The sequence below is a fragment of the Choloepus didactylus genome, chromosome 15 (genome assembly GCF_015220235.1).
Source record: "Choloepus didactylus isolate mChoDid1 chromosome 15, mChoDid1.pri, whole genome shotgun sequence".
NCBI classification, from domain to species: Eukaryota; Metazoa; Chordata; class Mammalia; order Pilosa; family Megalonychidae; genus Choloepus; species Choloepus didactylus.
The window spans coordinates 47,028,779-47,050,539 of record NC_051321.1 but is presented as its reverse complement, the minus strand read 5'-3'; the positions used below and the strand labels follow the sequence as shown (position 1 = coordinate 47,050,539).

Sequence of the window (21,761 nt, the reverse complement as noted above, 5' to 3'; positions counted from 1 at the left end):
GGTCTACTGCTTGGATTGTTTGTATTAAATCTTCAGAAGCCCAGACCTTGACCCAGAACATGGTCTCTAAATATTTGAGGAAAAGATGAAGGATCATCTTCATTACCCCTAAATATCTTATTTATATGCCTTATTTGAATTAATTACTTCTGATAATCTCTGCTAATTATCACTCCCATGTTTGCTTCCAAAGTTACCAGATACCATTACTCAACATGATTAAGTCACTTGTCAATATTTTGTAATCAGAAGCAAGTCTTTAAGATTTCTAACCATAAGCTTCCAACTGAAATGGACAAGAATTACTTTTGCACAAATCCAAATCCATCTGCGACTCAATAGGAACTATAATTTTTTTCCAGAGTAAATCAGGGGAATAACTTTTTAAATTATGTAAGTATGATTCTGCTACCAGGGAATTGACACAAACGAATGTTTTGAAATATCCAAAGCATTTTGTATGGTTCAATAAAGAATGTGAATAAAGAATGTGTTTTGAGAAGTAGGTGGATGAGATTTTAAAATAAAAAACAACCACCACAATCTTAGCTGTTACTTAGCAATTTCAGGCTTCAATTATTCCTTTCTAAAGGGCAAGTTAGAAAACTGAAGAAGAAACTGTTTCTAGAAGAAACAATGAGATATTTGATCCAGTTTCCTTTCTTTCTTCCATTTTACTCCTTACGTGTTTAATCAAGCCAGGATGAACTTTAAACTGCCCAGATTTTTTTCTCCTCTGGGGAGGCGATTTACTTTTCATTAACACTTCATTTCTGAATCAAAAGCAAAACCACATGAATTGCTTGGTTGGAGGAATCCTGACTGCTAGCTCCTGCAGTGTCACTACCTGAAGGAACTCAGAATAGATGGAATACAAGGAAGGGAGAAAAGAAAGTTCGCAAGGGAGTGAACAGCCTGCCCTATCTCCAAGCATATCACTCAATGGCCAGGGTAACCAAGGGGTGTTAGTGATCAGTTACAAAGCTGAATCAACAAGTCCTAAATTCCAGTCTTAAGATACTAGGTGTAAATTCTAAATTGATCTCAGCACTTACCTTCAATTCCAGAGAACATGGATTACCACGTACTGATTCAAAACCAAACCTTGCTTTTATCCAGCAAACCAAATGCCTATCACCAGGTCTGAGACAGATAATTGAAGAATTGTGGCTTAGAAAGGCATTCTCAGCAGGAAACCTGCAATCAGTGGTGGGCTGAAGCCAACTCATAACTGCTCACTAGAGCCCACTGTTAAAGTCTCAGGATTTTTGGAAGTCAGTTGTTAAACACAGTCATCATTAAAATTAGATTTTATATAAAATTTACAATTAAAATAAATTATTTTAAAAACAAATGTAATAAATACCAAAAATGCATCACTTCCTAATTTTTTTGCTGTTTTCTAGGCTCTTGATGTAATTATTTACCTCTATTGTATGTGTATGGTAGAAACTACATAATGGGGTATTACTGCACATCTCTTACCAACTCTGCACTCAATAACATTTCGTTGGTAACCTGAAACTGGCCATGGTGGGTGTTTTTACACCATGGAACTTCACAAACACTACACCCTCTCCTCCCAGCAGGGCCAGGCTGTTAATATTGGCCTGCAATTCACCACCTGCAAATGTGAACCCCCTACAGTAGCTTAAGGAGCTCAAGCTGCCCAATTCCTTGAGTGAAAACAAAGCCTTGCAATTGTAAATCATAATACAAATATAAAGAGAGTAACTATATTTATTGTGCCCCTCTTATGTACCAATAATAGCACTAAGCAATATCCACCTTGTCTTTCATTTCATGAGAGATAGTATCATCTCCAACATACAGATGAGTCAACTGAGAAGGTGAGTAATTACTAAAAAGCACAGAGCAAGAATCAGGCCCAGGACTGCCTGACTCAAAAATATGCAGTCTTTCCACTCAGCTACCCCATATACTAATATGATCATTATCTTAACGAAACCAAAATCAACCACATATAACTGTCAGTTAATTAGGGAACATTAATGGCCCCCGAAGGCATAACATATATGAAGTAGGATATGGAGAAGGTATAGATGAAGAGTTCAATTTTATTCATATTCACAAGGAATTCCAGTGAAAAATGGGGCCCAAGAAACAACTGGGACCAAGAATGTCTGTACTTGAGAAGGGTTACTCTAAGTTTAATTTAAAATTGGGCATTGTGTGAAGTGAGTGCTTTTTTAATTCTTTAAATTCTTCTGCTCTAAACAACAAACTGGTGTCCCCTACTTAAAATGACACACTTGACCAAGAAAGAAAGATGCAAAAAACAAAAATGTCTCAAATGTTCGCACCAATTTTCTGAAGTGTTTGGATATTTACTTAAAAAAATTTTTCTTTTTCTCTTTTTGGACTGTTATTTGATTGTGCTGTCCTTTCACTTTAGTTGCTTAAAGAAAATTCACCCAGCAGTAAACACAAGTCCAAAAGGGCTAAGAAAAATTACTTACTGCTTATTTTAAAAAATTCTTGTCATCTTGGCTTCCTATAAGCTACTGCCTTCTCCCATGTTCCAGTACATTCTCATCACCTGTCATGAGGAGAAAGATTCCAGTTAGTTATATGTTTCATAAAGGCCATTTCTAGGTTTCCAATGTATTAGTCTTTTCCTTTCTTTACATACCAAATCACAGAGAAAAAATAGAGTTTTTCTACAAAAAAGAAGAGAACAGTAACACAGATCACCCCAGAAAAGGAATTTTAAAATTGAAGTATTTCAACCACTGAGGAACAGGGTGGAAAACCCTTAAAATACCCACTCTCATATTTTCAGGAAGAGATTTTTAGTCTATTTCCTAGGAGAGAACAGCATGGAAGTACAGGCTTAGGTCTGGTCACTGCTCAGGGCCAGGCAGCAAGCACCTCCCTCCAGTTCTCTCACACCTGGAGCCAGTTAATTTCTACTCAATAAGTAGGACAATGGCTGCTGCTTCCGGGAGATGTTACTGGATAATTAAATCAGGGTTGCTAGGGTTAAATCCATGTTTTAATTTCAGATAAAGAAGGAAGTTGACACTTCTGAAGTCTCCGATCCTTCTTCATCAGTAATCAAACTCTTCTCTATGTTGATTCCTATTTGATCCTTGCTCTATTTCTCGAATTTTTTAAAACTTAAAAGATAAGAAAGATGAGTAAATATGAATCTAACCCTATAATATCTACCGAACATAATGTAGATAAGACCTTAATTCAAAATCCTACCACTTCCTAGCCACATGACCTTGAGAAAATCCATTCATCTTTTCCCAGCCTCAACTTCTTCATTTCTAAAAGAGGATCAAATGCCCCCTACTATACTGTGTGGTTGTGAGGATTAAATAAAATAAGACAAAAGATATAATCTGTTAAAATGAAGCATGCTTTGATCCAATAAGGGTATCCTGGCATCAGGAACACCCAATGCTTAATGAGCAGACTTGCTATCTGGCCCACTGGTCCAATTCACCAAGTACTAGAGGTCCACATAAATCAAGGAATAATGGAATATGTCTAGTAAAGTGCCTTCCTTTTTCAGAAAGAGTCATTCAGAATGAAGTTTACATTTGTTTTTTAATTTTATGATATTTTAGGATCAACAACTTAGACATAGGACTTTCTGCTTATTTTCCCTTCACATACAGGCTCCAAACAAAAACATGCTGCTTCTACCAAGTAGAACGCAACTACTGATGTTCTGTAAAGAACATGTGGCTCAAAGGAGACAACACTAATAAAACAGAGACCTAAATCAACTTGCATCACATGAAGCCTCACTGTTAAGTAATTCAGAGAGAACAGATGAGTGTTAAAGGTAAAATGGCTCCACAAAGGCCCCATAAGAGACAGTGTCACCTAAGTTATCTGAAGATAACAGATAAGAACCCCCTTAAAGGATAATTTACTGCCAATGTGGTTATTCAAAGAATTAAAAGTGACAGAGTAATGGCAGTATCATGAAAATATAAGCAATTAACTCAGCTGATGCATTTGAAGAGAACAATCGGATGTACACATCCTGGCTGTGACTATTAAAAGCTCAGGATTTCCTAATCATATGTCATATTTGATGTTAAGATTTAACCTGGTTAAAAAGAATACATCCCCACATCAATGTCCATAGCAGCATTATTCCCAATCGCCAAAAGATGGAAGCAACCCAAGTGTCCAGCCACAGATGAATGGATAAACAGATGATATATACATGCAATGGATTATTATTCAGCTGTAAGTAAAGAATGAAGTTATGATACACGGACAACATGGACAAACCTTAAGACATCATGTTGTGTGAAATAAGCCAGACATGAAAGGATAACATTGTATCATCTCACATATATGAAGTTACCAGGGACCAGAGTGGGTAGGGAATGGGGACTTAATGCTTCATTGCTACAGAGTATGTGTTTGGGGTGATGGAAAAGTTTTGGTAATGGACTGTAGGGATAGTAATACAACATTGTCAATGTGATTAACATCATTGAATTGAATATCTGAAATGGGGAATTTTGGGTTGTACATACATTACCAGAATAACAATTTTTAAAAACTGCAGAACTTATTTTAAAAAACAACAGCACTCCTTTTCTGTTCTCTAGGGCCAGGCCAAAGCTGCTCCCCCAAGATAGAGGGAGACTGGCAAGCATCAACACCAAGGATATTCAAGAGCTAGGGCTGGAGGATGGCACTTGCATTAAGGCAGGAGAAGTGGATAAAAGCTTTGGCACACGTTAAGCCTAAGTGTTTTGTATTCTTAGCCTCTTTTCTCTCAAGGAGTTGGCACACTGTGAGGGGATGACAGTCATTAAGAGTATGTGCTTGCAGTCAACTACACTGACTTCCCAGCTCTGCCATCTAAGATCCTAGGCATCTTGGCTAATTTCTTCAAGCCTAAATTTCCTCATTTATAGAATTAAAGTAATATCAGCACCTATAACTAAATGTTAGGTGAGTTCAAAGAGACAGTGACTGAAAATGTTTATAAAGCTCATGACACTCAGGGAGTGTTCATTAAATGTTGTCACTATTGGAGGAAGTATATTATCCTCATTTTTAGAAGTGCCAGGGTGGAGTAAAAAAATTTTTAAAAGAAGTAGTAGTAGTATCCTGATAAGCTCAAACATGGACCGGCCCACTTTACCAGGAGACCAGAAGAGAGGTTGGGGTCAAGTTTCACTTAGCAATAAAGGTCAAATGGCTATACCTGTGCCCATGTCTCTCTTGGGAGCAAAGTAAGGGTGACAGCAGCCATCAGAGACTTGTTCGAGTGGAATATCAGAAATTTTAATACTGGTCACATAGAAACAAAATTGAATTTCAAAGTTTATTTTTCAGGAGACTAACATGAAAGCCTAGTAAAATTCTTCAAGTCCAAAGCTATAATTTCTGTAGCTGTATAATAATAGGGGCTCAAGAATATATCATGCATATTAACAGAACTGCTGGGCACAGTCTCCTAACTATTCCTTCAAGTCTATTCTCTCTCTTTTTTCCTTGTGGTAACAGAACTCCAGAGTTTTAGCTTAGTACTTGTCCATCTAGCTACAGACTACATTTCCTAGCCTTCTTTTCTGCTACAAGTGGCCATGCAACAAAGCTCCAATTAATGGACCATCAATACAAGTTTCATTACATAGTTTGAAAGGGAAGCTAGTTGTGTTCACACTCTTTCTCTCCTTTCCATGAGTTAGAACATGGATGTGGTTTTGAAAAGCCTGCTTTAATCAGAGACAAGAGCAACAAAAGAGAAGGGCCAAAAAAACAGAAGAAACTTGGGTCCCTGGATGACTTTGAGGAGCACAGCTACCAACCCAAGATGGAAAGCCAACCGACTCCAACATACTACATGAGAGAGAATTAAACTTTACTCTTCTTTAAGCCACTGAATTTTGGGTCTCTTTGTTATAGCTGCTTAGTCCAGGCCATAATTACTTTAACTGCCACCACAATTTGCCTAAAAGAAAGCATCTTGATAACTGCATAACTTTCCATTTTAAAATAAATTTGAAAACTTAGTGATCACTTTATTAAAGGAAGTGGCTACATGAACATGGCCAGAAGATTTGCCTCTCTAGGCTATCTAAAATTCATCTTTTGTTAGAGTTAAAATATCACCATTTTGCAAGCTCGAATGAATAATCTTTCTAGTTATTTATCATCAACAGCTAACAACATAAAAGAAAAACCAGGTATCATTGGCCTTTTAGTGGAAGAAGATTCAACTACCTCTTTGGTGGTCATGTCAAAAACTTAACCCAAATTTAATCAAGCTCCTAGATTCAACTACCCATTTATAAGAAATACAGAGTACAGATGAACATAAAAAACAAGGGAATGTGAGGAGAAAAGTTCTTCAAAAAAAAAATACACTGCAAGGGGGCAAAATAATGGATGGGGAACAAATACATCAAAAAAGACTAACAGACATATCAACCAATTACAATGTTGCAAACCATGTCTGAATCCCTATTCAGACTCAAAAAGACAGATAAAAAAATAAAATTATGATGTTCATGAGACAATTGAAAATTTGAACACTGACCGGATAACAGAGACTATTAAAAATTAGTGTTGTTACATATGATAATAGTAGCTTAGTTAGGTTTAAAAAAGAACCTTTATCTTTTATCCATAAAAATAGAAATAGGAATTAGCATTTTTTTGAAAACATTTGCACCAACAGAAATAGTACTGCTTTCTATTCCTTCCCCAAGGTGGGCAGCTTTTCACCTGAATAGCACACAGCATTTAGCTTTAAAGAAGAGAAAACTGAACCGTATGACACACAAATGCCTCTGGGTGAGCTCTCATTCACTGGAGAAAACAAGGCTTTGAGACCTTCAGCTTCCACAACACTTCCCTCATTGCAAAAATAAAAGCACCAGTCTGAGGATGAACAATCAGCTTGAGCTAGCTGACAGTACTCAGACATAGTCAGTGAATTGGTATATAGGTAAAACTTAGAATCATGACAACACAAAATCCTTATTAATGTACTATTTCTCTGTAACTGATCTCCTCTTAGCATTGTCCATATGAAGGAGTCTGTGGTTGACAAGATAGAGCTGAAATACTGTACAGTGATGGTTACCAGGCAACTTTATGTAGATACTTCAGTGATTTTTAACTTTGAGGAATATCCTAGACCAGTGGTTCTTAAACCTGACAGTGGTTCTAAAAATATATGTCAAATTCCAGAAACTCTGATGCAACTGTCCTGTGATAAGGACCAGATATGATTTTTTTAAAGTAAACTGTTTGATAAATATAGCACACAGGAAAAATGTAAAAATTATTACAGTTTCATGAATTTTCACAAAGTGAATACACCTTCATAACCAGTATTAAAATCAAACAGAACATTACCAGTACTCCAGAAACCTCCCTCAAGCCTCCTACCAGACTAAGCACATCTTCTCCCCGAAAATAAGTTTTGCCTTTAAAAAAAAACTTTATATAACACAGTATGAACTTGTGTCTGGCATGTAGTGGTATTTCATTATGTTTTTAATTTGCAGTTCTCTGAACATTTTCTCTGCTGACTAATGAAATTGAACAACTTGTCAGAAATTTATTGGATTTCTTATTTTATGCAGCAACTTTTCAAGTCTTTTGCCCATTTTTCTATTGAGTTGTCTTTTCTTATCAATTTGTAGGAGTTCTTTCTTTATTCTGAATACATGTCTTTTTTCCATTTATGCATTTTAAATACATAATAACATTCTCCCACTCTGTGGTTTGCATTTTTCTCCCTCTTTATGCTGTACTTTGACAACAGAAGCTCCTACCTAATTTTAAAGAGTCTAATTTATTAACCTTTAATGTTATGACTTGAGCCTTAGTTCTGTTTAATAAATTTCTGCTTACCCCAAGGTAATGGGCATATTTTCCTATACTGTCTTCTAGAAAATCGACAATCAATCCGTCAACAACAAATTGTCAACAATTTATGTGGGATTTGCTTTTTTGTATGGATTCATTTTTTCCCAAATGATATCCAATTCTACCAGAGGAAAAAAAGATCACCCTTTCTCCAAAGATCTTTGTTCCGGTTTGCTAATGCTGCCATTATGCAAAATACCAGAAATGGATTGGCTTTTATAAAGGGGGTTTATTTGCTTACAAAATTACAGTCCTAAGGCCATAAAAGTGTCCAAACGAAGGCATCAACAATAGGGCACCTTTACTGAATAAGGACCCATGGTGTCTGGAAAACCTCTGTCAGCTGGGAAGGCACATGGCTAGCGTCTGCTCCACGGTTCAGTTTTCAAAATGGCGTTATCCCAGAACGTTTCTTTCTAAGCGTCTGGGGGTGTTCTCTCAGTTTCTCCCAGGCAAACTCTGGGTTGGCAAGTCTACTTTCAATGGCCATCTCCAAAATGTCTCTCTTAGCTGCAGCAGCCTGCACCTGTGTGGCTCTTTTTAAAGGACTCCAGTAAACTATCAAGACCCACTCTGAATGGGCAGGGCCAAATCTCCATGGAAACATTTAATCAAGAGGTCACACCCTAATCAAAACAATTAGTCAATCTGCCACCACAGGATTGCATTTAAAATTATGGCCTTTTCAGGGGGACATAATATATCCAAACCAGCACAGTCTTCATTATTGTATTTGCCATAAATTGAGCTAAGCATCACTAAAAAAAAAAAAAAAGCTAGGAATTAGAGCCACTGTTCCAGACTACCTCTTTGACCACTAAGTTAACATGATTCTTAGCAGTTATCTATCAATGACTGCTTACAAGCAGGTTTTCCAGATGCTTCTTTCTTAAAAGTTCTGAAATTATTACTATTATCAGTAATATCAACAATTTAGAGAGCTAACACTATGCCAGACTTTTGGGTTATGCTGCTCTTCATTTTCATACTTAATATACACAAATCTTTAATTTAAGATTTAAGAGCACATTATTAAGCTTTAAGAGCTCCATTATTCTCTGCTTTCCAGAGATGAGGATTAGGACTCAGAAATCTCAAGTAATCTGCCCTAGACCACATAGCTAGTAGGTATCAGAACTAACTCAATGTTTTCAAAGTTCAGTACTATGTTTACACTACTCACACTGTAGGTGTATTTTCAGTACTAAAGGAGGCCTTTGGCACTCAGGTAGACACAGTGATGCCCCACCTCCCGGAGCAGGGCTGGCAATGCTGACAGTTCGTCCTCCATGGCTTCTAACACACAGCCAGCAAAGCTGACCATGAAGATGAATGAAACAACTTGTGTAAGCCACAGAACATTTACGTGAGTCACTGTACCTACTTCAGAATTCTTGGAGCTCTGGCAGCCCTTACATCATAGTGTCACCCAGAAGTTTCCAGAATGAATTATTATGACCAATTTGCCCCAACCACAAAGTCCCAATGACTTTGCTTCTGAGTATATTTTCTCATGCCCAAAGCAAGGAATGAACATTTATTGAGCCCGTTCCAGGTACCAGACACCATGGAAGGCTCTTTCTATATATTATCTCACTCCTCATTATAACACTATGAGATAGGTATTATAATCTCCTTCTTAAAATAAGAAAGTTAAGGTTTAGAGAAGCTAAAGAACTTATTCAAGAATACACAGCTACTAAATGGCAAAGGCAGGATTCCAACCCAGGCATGTTTCCACTACCAGGCTGCTTCAGACACTTCAAATAGAATGAACTTAGAAGACTCTCAAGTCCAGAAAGTTATAAGGGCCACCCTCAATTGGGGATTCCCTCCTCAGAAAACATGTTTATATAATGGAGGAAAAAAGTGTCTTCTGAGGCTAGTTAATGATGATGAAGAAGATGATTATGATATTATAAATATTAATAATTTTAACAATGAAACACTTAAATGCCAAGCACTCCTTTAAGAACTATACACTTGCTCATTTAATCCTCACCCAAACCCTTGGAGGGCAGTATCAATACTATACAGCTGAAGAAACTGTGGAAGAGAAGGGCTGAGTAATTTGCACAAGATCATTCCGCTAGTAAACGACAAAGCTGGGATTCAAAGCCAGGCAGCCTGGCTTCAGTCCTTGCTCATAACCACTACATTACACCCTCTCCTCAGTAGTGACAAAGAGCAGTAAGTGAAGACTAATTCACAAGTTAGGAGCAGGCCAGAGAACAGCGAGAAACAACACCCTAAAGATGACTGGAGAAGAGCGGAAAATGCAAAAGAGCACTTAGCGGGGCCAAAGAATAAAAGGACCCAAACCACTAATGATTCTAAACTAGAACTTATCAACACAGTCATAGCAAGAAATTCTAAAAGGATGGCACAGGGAAAGTGAATCAGTTTTGGAACTTAGTGTTCGCTTAAAAAGAACAAACAGTGACCAGAAGACATAGCTGAGAAGACGTCACTCATGCCCTCGATCTAAGCCTCACCAAGACTTAGAAACACCGGCGTAGAGGACACGTGACACACGCAAAATGGCAGCGGTCCAGGCAGGGCTCCTGACAGCAAGAGAGCTGCTCATTATGGCAGTTTCCTGTTACCTTTTCACTGCCATTTCTACAACAGAAAAGAGCTCGAGGAAAAGCCATCCAAGGTGGATGAATTCACTGCAGGTCAGAAGGAAGGAAGGAAAGAGAGAAGGGATGAGAAACATGTTCCTAGGTAAGAATGCGCAGAAAGGAAGGTAAGGACAGGCCAGCTGTCAGGTGAGACTGACTCTAAAGTGGCCCCTTTGCTACTTGTCATTTATTTATTTTTCTCTATTCATTGATTTTTATCCATTCATTGAGTTTTACCCATTTATTGATTTTTATCCATGCCTTGTGTAGCCGCCTTCCCTTGAATAGTCAGGACCCATGACTTCTAACCAAAAGAATACAGCAAAGATGAAGGGACGTTTGTGGCTATATAACATAAGATTGTAATGCCATTATGCTACAAGTTTTTCCCCTTACTGGCTTTGAAAAAGCAAGCTGCCACATTATGAGCTGTCTATATAGAGAGGGCCAGGTGAGTGGGCGTCTGGCTGACAGCAAGACAGTGAGGCCCTCAGTCCAATAACCTGAAAGAAACTGAATTCTGCCAACAATCTCATGAGCTTGGGAGCAAATCCTTCATCATTTGAACCTCAGATAAGACAGCAGCCCCAACCAATACAGTCTTGCAAAGTACCCAGCTAAGTCATACCCAGAATCCTCACTCACAGAGACAATATATGCCTACTGGTTATGCTAAGTCTCTGGTAACATCATTATGTAACTACAGAAAACTAAAAACAGGAGGGAAGTGAGGTTTGTGTTCCTGATGCCAGCATGTGTTCTTCTGAAAGTGGAGGGGGAAGAAAGGGAAGTCCAGGGAGGGTGACCCTGCCTTTGCATATGCATCCACCCTCCTGGTCAACTTTCTCTGACTCAGACCCTCATTTTCCTCCTTTACCACACAGGTCCTCTCATCCTATTCTTGCCATTTGGAGGACAGAATGGAACACACTTACCAAGGAAACAACAATCTTATAATGGTGATCAGTTTCCCTGGCTGGCATGCAAAGGCTGTTTAACATGCATAAGATCAACCTAAAACAGTAAGAGGATTTGGGCCAGAAGATGAGCTATACTATGACCTTACTTTTTAAAAAATCATTTTAACAAGACAGTATTTTGAATGTGATAATAATGGACTTGCTTTATGTCTCTCTATTCATAAATTCATTGATTCATTCAACCAGATAATTTAGGGGCACCCACTATGCCAAAGCATTGTAGTAGGTGCTGAAAATAAGGAATCTGCCTGGATATAAGCAAACGATGCTTACTAATATTTTTGGCAGAAGCAACCACATCTAAAGAAGCAACCAATGCAGAGAGAGAAGATTCCAGGATGTATTTTCAGACTGTTAAGAAAGAAGATCAGGGCTTTCTTTGCTCCTAAAATCGTCCATATTTAAAATAAATAGCAACTCATTTGTCTGTGACATAATACTGTCCTTAAGGCAGTAGCAGGAGTTAAAACACCCCCAGGTCACATCCCTCCAGAAAATCCATGAAAGATTAAAAATCCCAGCAGCCTGTCAGCAATTTTTTTTTTAAAGAAAGTGATCTTTCACTCAACATCCTCCTTCCTAATGTTTTTCTCAGTGCCAAGAATAAATATATATTTAAAACAAACCAAAAAGAAATAAAAGCTAATTATGTCACTGCAGCTAGCAGGTTTCTCTCCTCAACATGAACTTTTATTTAAAACTTGCATGTTTCAAATGTATCTGAACCCTTAGACCAAATATTACTAAATAATAACAATACCACTTAAGAGTAAAAATAGCCCAAACTGATTGTTTACCACATGCAATGCTCTGTTCTCAAAGTTTCACAAGTACTAATTCACTTCATCTTGACAACAGCCCTGAGGCATGTTACTATTATTATCCCAGTTTTACAGATGAGAAAGCTGAGGTGCAGTTATTCATACAATGCCTCCACCATTCAACAAACTGTTACTGGGAACCTCTCTTCTCTCTGGCCTCATTTTTCCATTTGGAGAACTTTCCATTAGCCTAACAGTCCAGGCTTCCTCCCCACCTTCTCTCTAGCACAAGAGGAGTGGATTATGTGAATGGTGAGTTTTGGAGAAAGGTCCAGACAATCTGGCCCAGACTCTCCTTGATTTCCTCTCTTCAGAGCTAGGCTGCTCAGGGATGGGGTGTATTGCAGTATTTCAGGGGCTGAGCATAGTCTTTTGATTAGGAGAACAAAAGGATGCATGTGTTCAACATCAGTCCATCCAAAATTATTTACATTCAAAGAACCAATCTGCAAGATACTTTGTTGCTTATAATTCATAAAACTGTTGAGTTCTGTCTTACCACATATTTTACATGCAAGATTATAGGAAAAATGACCTCAATGTTCAAAAAGTAACTAAAAAAAGAAAACTGTCATGAACAGAGGCAACTGAATGAATTTTGGCTTTCATCTCTGATAGTTCCTCCGCCTTGTAGTCTCCCTGATTTTTCCCATCCTATTTTCCTACCTAACCCTTATGCCTCATTTAGGTGTCAACTTAAAACATCTCTTCCTTCAGGAAGCTTTTCTCAAGCATTCCAGGTAAGGCCAAGATAACCTGGCATACAATTCCATGGCACTTAACGTCATTTCTCTCAGTGTAACTGTATTTCTTTATTCAATGCCTACTTCCCTGCTTGTATATAAACTCCCAGAAAGCTGCCTTGTTCAATGCTCAGGTACATAGATGGCAATGAGAAACTGATTAAACAGAAGGCTTTGGCAGTTTGAAATGATACTCTGCATTGAGCAACTAAATACATAGCTGGTGAAGATCGGTGAAGCATGATTTTGCAGAGCAGTTTTGGGGCTTTTTCTTCCTACACCATAGGCACAGTAATAAGGCCGACAAAAGAAAGCTATATCCAGGTGCCTGTAAGCAAACTGCCTCTAAATTTAAACAGAATAAAGCAGTCCATCCATTCTGAGTTTTGTTAACGTGGAGGTAACATGGGAGATTTGCCCATGCTATAACCTGAAAAAAATATGGTTTCAGTTAATGATAAAATTTTCATTATCTTAGGCCCTAAAGTATTCCAAGATACCCAGTTGGGGAGAACAAGTATCTGCACAATTTCTTTTTTTAAGAAATCTGTATTTCTAACTTTACTCAAAGTACATTATAAAATTATGCAGTATCTAAATAAATTACACATAGCATATATGAACACACACATTTACACACATATAGAACTACTTAAAATAAATGGGAAAAAAAGTGGATTATAAAATACATATACTATAATCCAATTTTGTAAATTAAAACAGAAAATGACTAAAAACATGTATGCCCCCAAAGTGATTGTACCAGATAGAGGGAGTAGGAGTAATTTAATTTTCTTCCTTTTTCATTTATCAGTATTTTCTTTATTTTGTACAACGATCACATATTATTATTGCTGACTAGGCAATACTTCAAAGCTGTTTAAAGGAAACATTTTATCTAGGGAAAATGTGAAACAGGACAATGCTGTTATTACTTAATACAGCTTTGCTGACAGAGTACAAAAAAGTTTCTGACCTCCTTGAAAGCTCACCCATTCCCACCTGCTTCTTAGCAATGATACACCTCATCATGGTGAGCAGCATCACTGGTACAGCAAAACGGTACCAATGCAGAAGGTGTTAATTTCAGTTTCTAACTGCATTCTTACTTTTCCTGGAGCATGATGTATTTTAAGGTGGCCTGATTACTCTCTAGTTCTTGACTCTGAGAACTGCACTAACATACCTGGCCAATTTCAGTGATGAAAATGCATAAGCGGATGGTAAGAAACTTCGAAAGTGAGGTCTTCTTTCGTAACGTTATTTATACAGCTCAGAAATTGGCAGCCAGACCTTAGGAATGATGAAGTAGTTACTGGAATTTTTTCCCCCAGTGTTTACAATGGCATCTTTAAATACATATACTAAATATGTTTTATTTCAATTCATCTAGCATCATCCTCTCTCTAAATTAGAGATTACCAAATTTCCCATCTTAGACTATGCTTTAATATCTTAAAATTCTTTTCATAAATACTATTTCATAAATACTGTTTTGCGTTTAATAATTCTCTATTGGCCAGTAACAAAAGTTTCATCTATTATACATAACTTGAAGATATTCTGAAACTCCAAATGGAGATGATGTTCAAAACCTCTTTACAAATGACTGAAATAAACCACTCAACTTCTTCAAGAGATCCAGCTTTGTTGCCCTCCATGTGGACAAAATATAAAAATCAACTTTCTGAAGGCACTGGAAAGCAACCAAAAAGAGGCAAAAAGTAGATAGTCAGCAGCCCTCAAAAAAAAGGGTACCACATTGGATGATAATCTACAGTTTCTCTCATGAGGACACAACCAAGACTGTGCCACAGCAGATGTAACTGAAGGAGGAAAACACAGTTTTATGGGTCTGAGAAGACACTAGATAGGCATACAGGATAGCTGAAAATTGAGGAAGAAAATCCCAAAAAGGAGGAAATCATAGAGTGTGAAGCCCTCAAAGATGCATATAAACTCCTCTCCACTCTTTCACTAAACTCAGAACTATACAAATGCTACAAAACACTCCAAGAATCAAAGGGATAAAACAATAGTTGAAAGGCTGAGAAAGCTAACAGATTTCAATAGCTGCCAACCTTAAGGAAACCAAAGTTCAAAGCTCAATGTTAAATAGGCTTGGTAAAGGTCTAAGATTTTCCTTTGAAATCACAAAATCACCATGGCTTAAGGAATAAGTCAAGGCTTAACATAACTAGGGGATATTTCCTAGGAATACAGGCAAAATAAAAATAGACCTGCCCTAGCAAAGCATAAAAATGAGCCTAAATAATATTAGTGTGATTCACTATTAATTCAACAGCTTGCTAGAACAACACTCACATCTCTTCAGAGGAACATAACAGAATCCCCACTCTTTACCATGTATCATCCACAATATCCAACATACAATTAAAATTAATTGACATGTGAGGAAACTGGAAAACAGAACTCCATAGTCAAGAGATAAATGATCCATAGACACAGAACTTCATATAAGCAAGACAATGGAATTAGAAGACAAAGACTTTAAAATAACAATGGTAAATATATTAAAGACTCTACAGAGAACAATTGATATAATGGTTAAAGAAATAAGAAATTTCAGAAGATGTACAGGAACTGGAAAAAAGAACCAAATGGAAATTTTAGAAGTGAAAACTAAAATAACTGAAATAAAAAAACACTGGATTAGATTAATAGCAGACTGGACATAGTGAAAATGGACTGGTGAAATTGAAGATGTATAAATATAGAGAATCCCATCTGGAACAGAGAGGGAAAAACGGTTATTTTTTTTTTAATAAAAGAGACTTAATGGCCTGAGGGGTGATATCAAACAATCTAACTTGTACATTAAAGGAGTGTAGAGATAATGGGACAGAAAAAATTACATAAAGGACCACTGGCCACAAAACAGCAATACACCAAAGCAGAAAGCTCAGTTAACTACAAGGAAAACTAAGCATGAAAACCAAAGATAAAGAAAAAAGTCTTAAAAGTAGACAGAGAAGAAAAGACATAGTATACACGGAAGAAAAAATAAGAATGATGGCTGACGTATCAGAACCAGGAGGCAAGAAGAAATTGAGCCAAAAGAAAAAACTGTCAACTTTGAATTCTATATCCAATAAAAAATATCTTTCAAAAATAAAGGAAAAATAAGGATGTATTCAAATAAATGAAAACTCAGTGACTCTATTGCCAGGAGACCCATACTACAAGAAATACTAAAGGAAGCTCTTCAAGCTGAAGAGAAATGGACCAGATAAAAATCTGAATTTAAAGACAGGAAAAATGGTCCCTGGAAATGACAAATGTTTAGGTAAACATGGAAAATTCTTTTTTTCCTTAACTTCTTTCACACCTTTCTGACTGCTTAATATACACTATATTAAAGATATAATATTTTATTGTGTAGTAATACATAAAGATATAAAATATATGAAAACAACAGCATAAAGGACAGGGAGAGGCAAAGAAAAAACATTGTTGTAGGCTTCTTATATTTTACATGAAATAATACAGTATTAACTCAAAGAATATGGCAATACATATTAAAAATGAATACTGCAATCTGCAGAGAAATTACAAAAACAATAATGCAGAGTATAGTTGAAAACCTAACAGAGAAATTAAAATGGAATACTAAAAAATATTCAGTTAAACCAAAAGAAGGAAGAAAAGGAGAGACACATCAACAAAAATTTAAATAACAGGACAATTAGAAAATAAGAAAATGGTAGCTCTAAACGTGACTTAGTTTGTCAGGGCTGCTGTGACAAATACCACATACTGATTGGCTTAACAACCAGTTCTAGCCTTGATGTTGGCTAGAAGTCTAACAACAGGGTACTGACAACCCATGCATTTCCCTGGAGTCTGTAGTGTTCCGGTGCTAGCCTGCTGCAATCCTTGGTGTTCCTTGGCTTAGAGATGTTTCATTCCAATCTCTGCCTACTCTGTTCTACTTCTCGCTTCTACTTACTTCTGGCTTCTACTCAATAAATGCATATGAATTTCCCTTCCTTTTAAGGACACCAGTGATACGGATTAAGAACCATTCCAATTCACTTTGGCCTCATCAAAATAAAATCTTCAATGAGCCTATTCACAAATAAGTCCATACCTTAACTAAGAACATCTTTAAAGGTCCTACTTAAAAATGGTGTTGACAGCCACAGGAACGTGGATTAAAACTTGAACATAACTTTTTGGGGTACATGATTCAATCCCCAACACTAGCCACATCAAAAATTACAGTAAATGTAAACAGACGAAACGTTTATAAAATGGCAGAAATTATCAGAACACATAAAAAATGTAATACCCAATTTTACACTACCATTACCAAATACATTTGAAATAAAAGACATAGATAACCATGTGAAAAAGGATGTATTAACATGACCTTGTTACCAAAAAAAAAAAGAGAGCGAGAACTACAGGCACACATGCAAACATACATGCAAAAATCTTCAACAAAACATAAGGAAAAATATGACAGTGGAGCTGAACAGAGTTCCAAACAGACACACGCTTATATGGACAACAGATTTTTGATCAAGGTGTCAAAGTAATTCAAGATGTATAAGGTGACAATTTCTGTCAATAAATTGGGCAGAAATAAATAGATATCTGTATGAAAGAATACTTAATCCTGGCTCCTATAACCTATACCATAAGCATAAATTATTTTGAAATAGATCATAGAACTAATGTAAAGCCAAAATTACAAAGCATTTGGAGGTAAACATAGGAGAATGTCTTCTTCACAACCATACACATTGTGGATGAAAAAAAAAACTGATCATTTGGACTTCAAAATTAAAACTTCTGCCCTTTCAAAGACACAGTTAAGAAAATGTACAGGGAACCATCAACTGGAGAAAATATTTACAATATTTCTGACAAAGGACTTAGAATGCATAAAGAACTCCTGTACTTCACCAATAAAAAGTCACACAACTTAATTTTTAGAACAGCAAAACACTTTGGTAGATACTTCACGAAAGAAGATACTTGAATGCACAATAAGCCTAAAAGATTTTCAACATCATAGTACGCCAGTTTGGATACATTATGGTCCCTAGAAAAGCCGTATTCTTTAATGCAATCTTGTGGAGGCAGACTGATTAGTCTGTTGATTAGGGTGGAATCTCTGATTGCATTTTCCATGGAGATATGGGCCCCACTCATTCAGGGTGGGTCGTAATTAAATCACTGGAGTCCTATAAGAGAGCTCCCAGACAGAAGGAGCTCAGAGCAGCTAAGACAGACTTTTGGAGAGTTGCTTGCTGACACTTAGAGGTGCTTGGAGATGCAGACAGAAGGACATTTGGAGATGCTAAGCTAAGAGATGAAGCCCAGCATTTGCCCCGGAGAAGCTAAGAGAGGACTCCCTGTTGCTTAGAGAGAAAGCCACTGGAATCAGAAGCTGAAAGCAACACAATCCAGGAGTAAAGGACCAGCAGATGCCAGCCACATGCATTCCCAGCTAACAGAGGTGTTCCGGATGTGATTGGGCGTTCTTCAGTGAAGGTATCCTCTTGCTGATGCCTTAGTATGGACACTTTTATTGCCTTCGGACTGTAAAGTTGTAAACAAATAAACTCCCTTTATAAAAGCCAAACCATTTCTGGTATTTTCCATAATAACAGAGCACTAGCAAACCAGAACAGTTAATCAAGGGAAGCATAGGAAATCACTAGAATGCTAATATTAAAAAGACTGAGGAGAGTGAAATCATCAACATGGTGACATAAGACATTCCCTGGAAAACCATCCCCAGAGATTAAGGGAAGAAAATGACAATTCTCTCTTGCTTAGAACATGGAGGAAGATAGAGACTGGAGAAGGATTCCACAAACGCTGATTCAAAGAAAGAAAAAAATATAAGGTAGGAAGCTTCCATGCTGGACCAGCCGGTTCTCTTCCCTTCCCCTCACTTAGCCCATGAAATTTCGGAAGCACTCAGAGGCAGTGGCAGGATCCCTCCCACCTCCCAGTGGGGACACAGACTGAAAAAAACAACAACACAGCAGTGAGTTACATCCCCACATATATCCAGACACAAGAGACTCAAACCCACAGAGCCCCAGGATAGAACACAAGCCGCTAAATGCAAAAGGGTCCCAAGGAAAAGCTTCCAAAATAGAGGACTGGGGAAAGAACAACAGAACCTACTTCTTACCCCAAAGCAGCAAGCAACTAGCAGAAATTTTAGTTTTGTTAATTCTATTTTTCTTATTCTCCATTTCATTTACTTCTGCTCTAACCTTTTTATTCCTTACATCTGCTTACTTTGGGAATACTTCGCTGTTCTTTTTCTAGTTCCTCCAAGTGTGTGGTTAGGTCTTTGATTTTAGCTCTTTCTTCCTTTTTAATGTACACATTTTAGGGCTATAAATTTCCCTCAAAGCACTGCCTTTGCTGCATCACATAAGTTTTGATACCTTGTGTTCTCATTTTCATCTGTCCTGAGATATTTACTGATTTCTCCTGCAATTTCTTTTTTGAACCACTGATTATGCGTGAATGTGTCATTTAACCTCCATATAATTGTGTATTTCCTGGTTCTCCATTTGTTACTGATTTCCAGCTGCATTCCATTAAGAGCGTAGAAAGTGCTTTGTATAATTTCACTCTTTTATAATTTACCGAGACCTGTTCGGTGACCCAATGTGTGGTCTATCCTTGAGAATGATCCATGAGCAGTTGAGAAAAATGTACATCCTACTGTTTTGGGGTGCTATGTTCCATATGTGTGTGTGAGGTCTAGTTCATATTATGCAAATTCTCTTTCCTTATAGATCTGCTGTCTAGATGTTCTATCTATTGATGACAGTGGTGTATGGAAATTCCAACTATAACTGTAGAGGCATCTATTTTTCCCTTCAGTTTTGCCAGTGTTTGCCTCATGTATTTTGGGGCACGATGGTTAGGTGCATAAATGTTTGTGATTACTATTTCTTCTTGGTAGATGGCCCCTTTTATTCATATTTAGTGTCCTACTTTGTCTCTTATCACAGTTTTGCAATTAAAGTCTATTTTGTCTGATGTTAGTTATAGCTACCCCAGCTCTTTTTGGTTTACTGTTTGCATGGAGTATCTTTTACCAACCTCTCACTTTCAACCTATTTGTATCTTTGGGTCTAAACTGAGTCTCTAGTAGACAGCATATAGATGAATCATAATTTTTTTTTTGACATTCTGTCAATCTGTGTCTTTTGACTGGGGAGTTTAATCCACTAACATTCACTGTTACTACTGTAAAGGCAGTACTTCAACCATTTTACCCCTTTTTTTTTAAATGAAATGTTATTGAGATATATTCACACATCAGAGAATCATCCAAGGTATACAATCAGTGGCTCAAGTATCATCACATAGTTATGCATTCTTCACCACAAGCAATTTTATAACATTTTCATTACTCTAAAATAAAAAAGAAAACCCAAAACATCCCATACCTGTTATCCGCCACCCCCTCCAACCTCCCCCCCCCCACCGCCCATTGTTGACTTGTATTATTGGTTTGGTACATTTGTTATTGCTGATGAAAGAATATTAAGATATTACTGATAACTACAGTCTGTAGTTTGCAATAGGTACACTTATCCCACATACCACTCTATTATTAATTCCTTGCAATAGTGTTGTATATTTTTCTAGTTCATGAAAGAACTTTTTATATTTGTACAGGTAATCATAGTCATTGTCCACCAGAAGATTCACTGTGTTATACACATCCATGTTTTAAACTCCAGATTTCCTTCTGGAGAAATACATGATTCTAAACTACCCCTTTCTACCACATTCACCTACAATATAGCAGTGTTAATTATACCTACAATAAAGTGCTTAACATCACATCTATCCATTTCCAAATGCTTAAGCTCGACCTTGTGAAAAATTCTGCACATTTTATGCAACTGCACCCCATTCTCTAGCCTCATTTTATATCCTGGTAACCTATATTCCAAATTAATGTCTATTAGTTTACATATTATAGTATCAGTGAGATCACACAATATTTTTCCTTTTGTGGCTGACTTATTTCACTTAACATAATGTCCTCCAGGTTCATCCATGTTGTCACATGCTTCAGGACTTCATTCCTTCTTACTACTGAATGATATTCCATCGTATGTATATACCACATTTTGCTTACCCATTTATCGGTTGTTGGACATTTGAGTCACTTCCATCTTTTGGCAATTGTGAATAAGGCCACTAAGAACATTGATGTGCAAGTGCCTGCTCGCTTCCCTGCTTTCAGATCTTCTAGGTATATTCCAAGTAGCAGGACCGCCAGGTCATAAGGGAACTTGATACTTAGCTTTCTGAAGAAAGACCAAACCACCTTCATAGCAGCTATAAAATACTATATTCTTACCAGCAGTGAATAAGCGTTCCTATTTCTCCACATCTTCTCCAACAGTTGTAGTTTCCTGTTTGTTTAATAGTGGCCATACCAATAGGTGTGAAATGATTATCTCATTGCTGTTTTGATTTTCATTTCCCTAATAGCTAGTGAAGCTGGGCATCTTCTCATGTGCTTTTTAGCCATTTGTATTTCGTATTTGGAAACAAGTCTCTTCATGTCTTTTACTCATTTTCTAATTGGGTTGTCTTTTTATTGTTAAGTTATAGGATTTCTTTATATATTCTGGATATCAAACCTGTATAAGATTACTATATAGTATCCTTTTCTCTTTTAAC

At 37.0% G+C, this 21,761-nt stretch overlaps 1 protein-coding gene across 10 annotated transcripts in view; it reads right to left on the bottom strand.

Annotated features, from left to right (window-relative positions):
• The window catches only part of SGMS1 (sphingomyelin synthase 1), a 361,911-nt gene that overhangs the window by 141,319 nt on the left and 198,831 nt on the right, over positions 1 to 21,761 (bottom strand). For all 10 annotated transcript variants that reach the window (XM_037804108.1, XM_037804106.1, XM_037804103.1 and 7 more), the window contains one exon: positions 2,481 to 2,560. The gene's annotated coding sequence lies outside the window, so the exon portion shown is untranslated. The remainder of the gene's footprint in view (positions 1 to 2,480; positions 2,561 to 21,761) is intronic.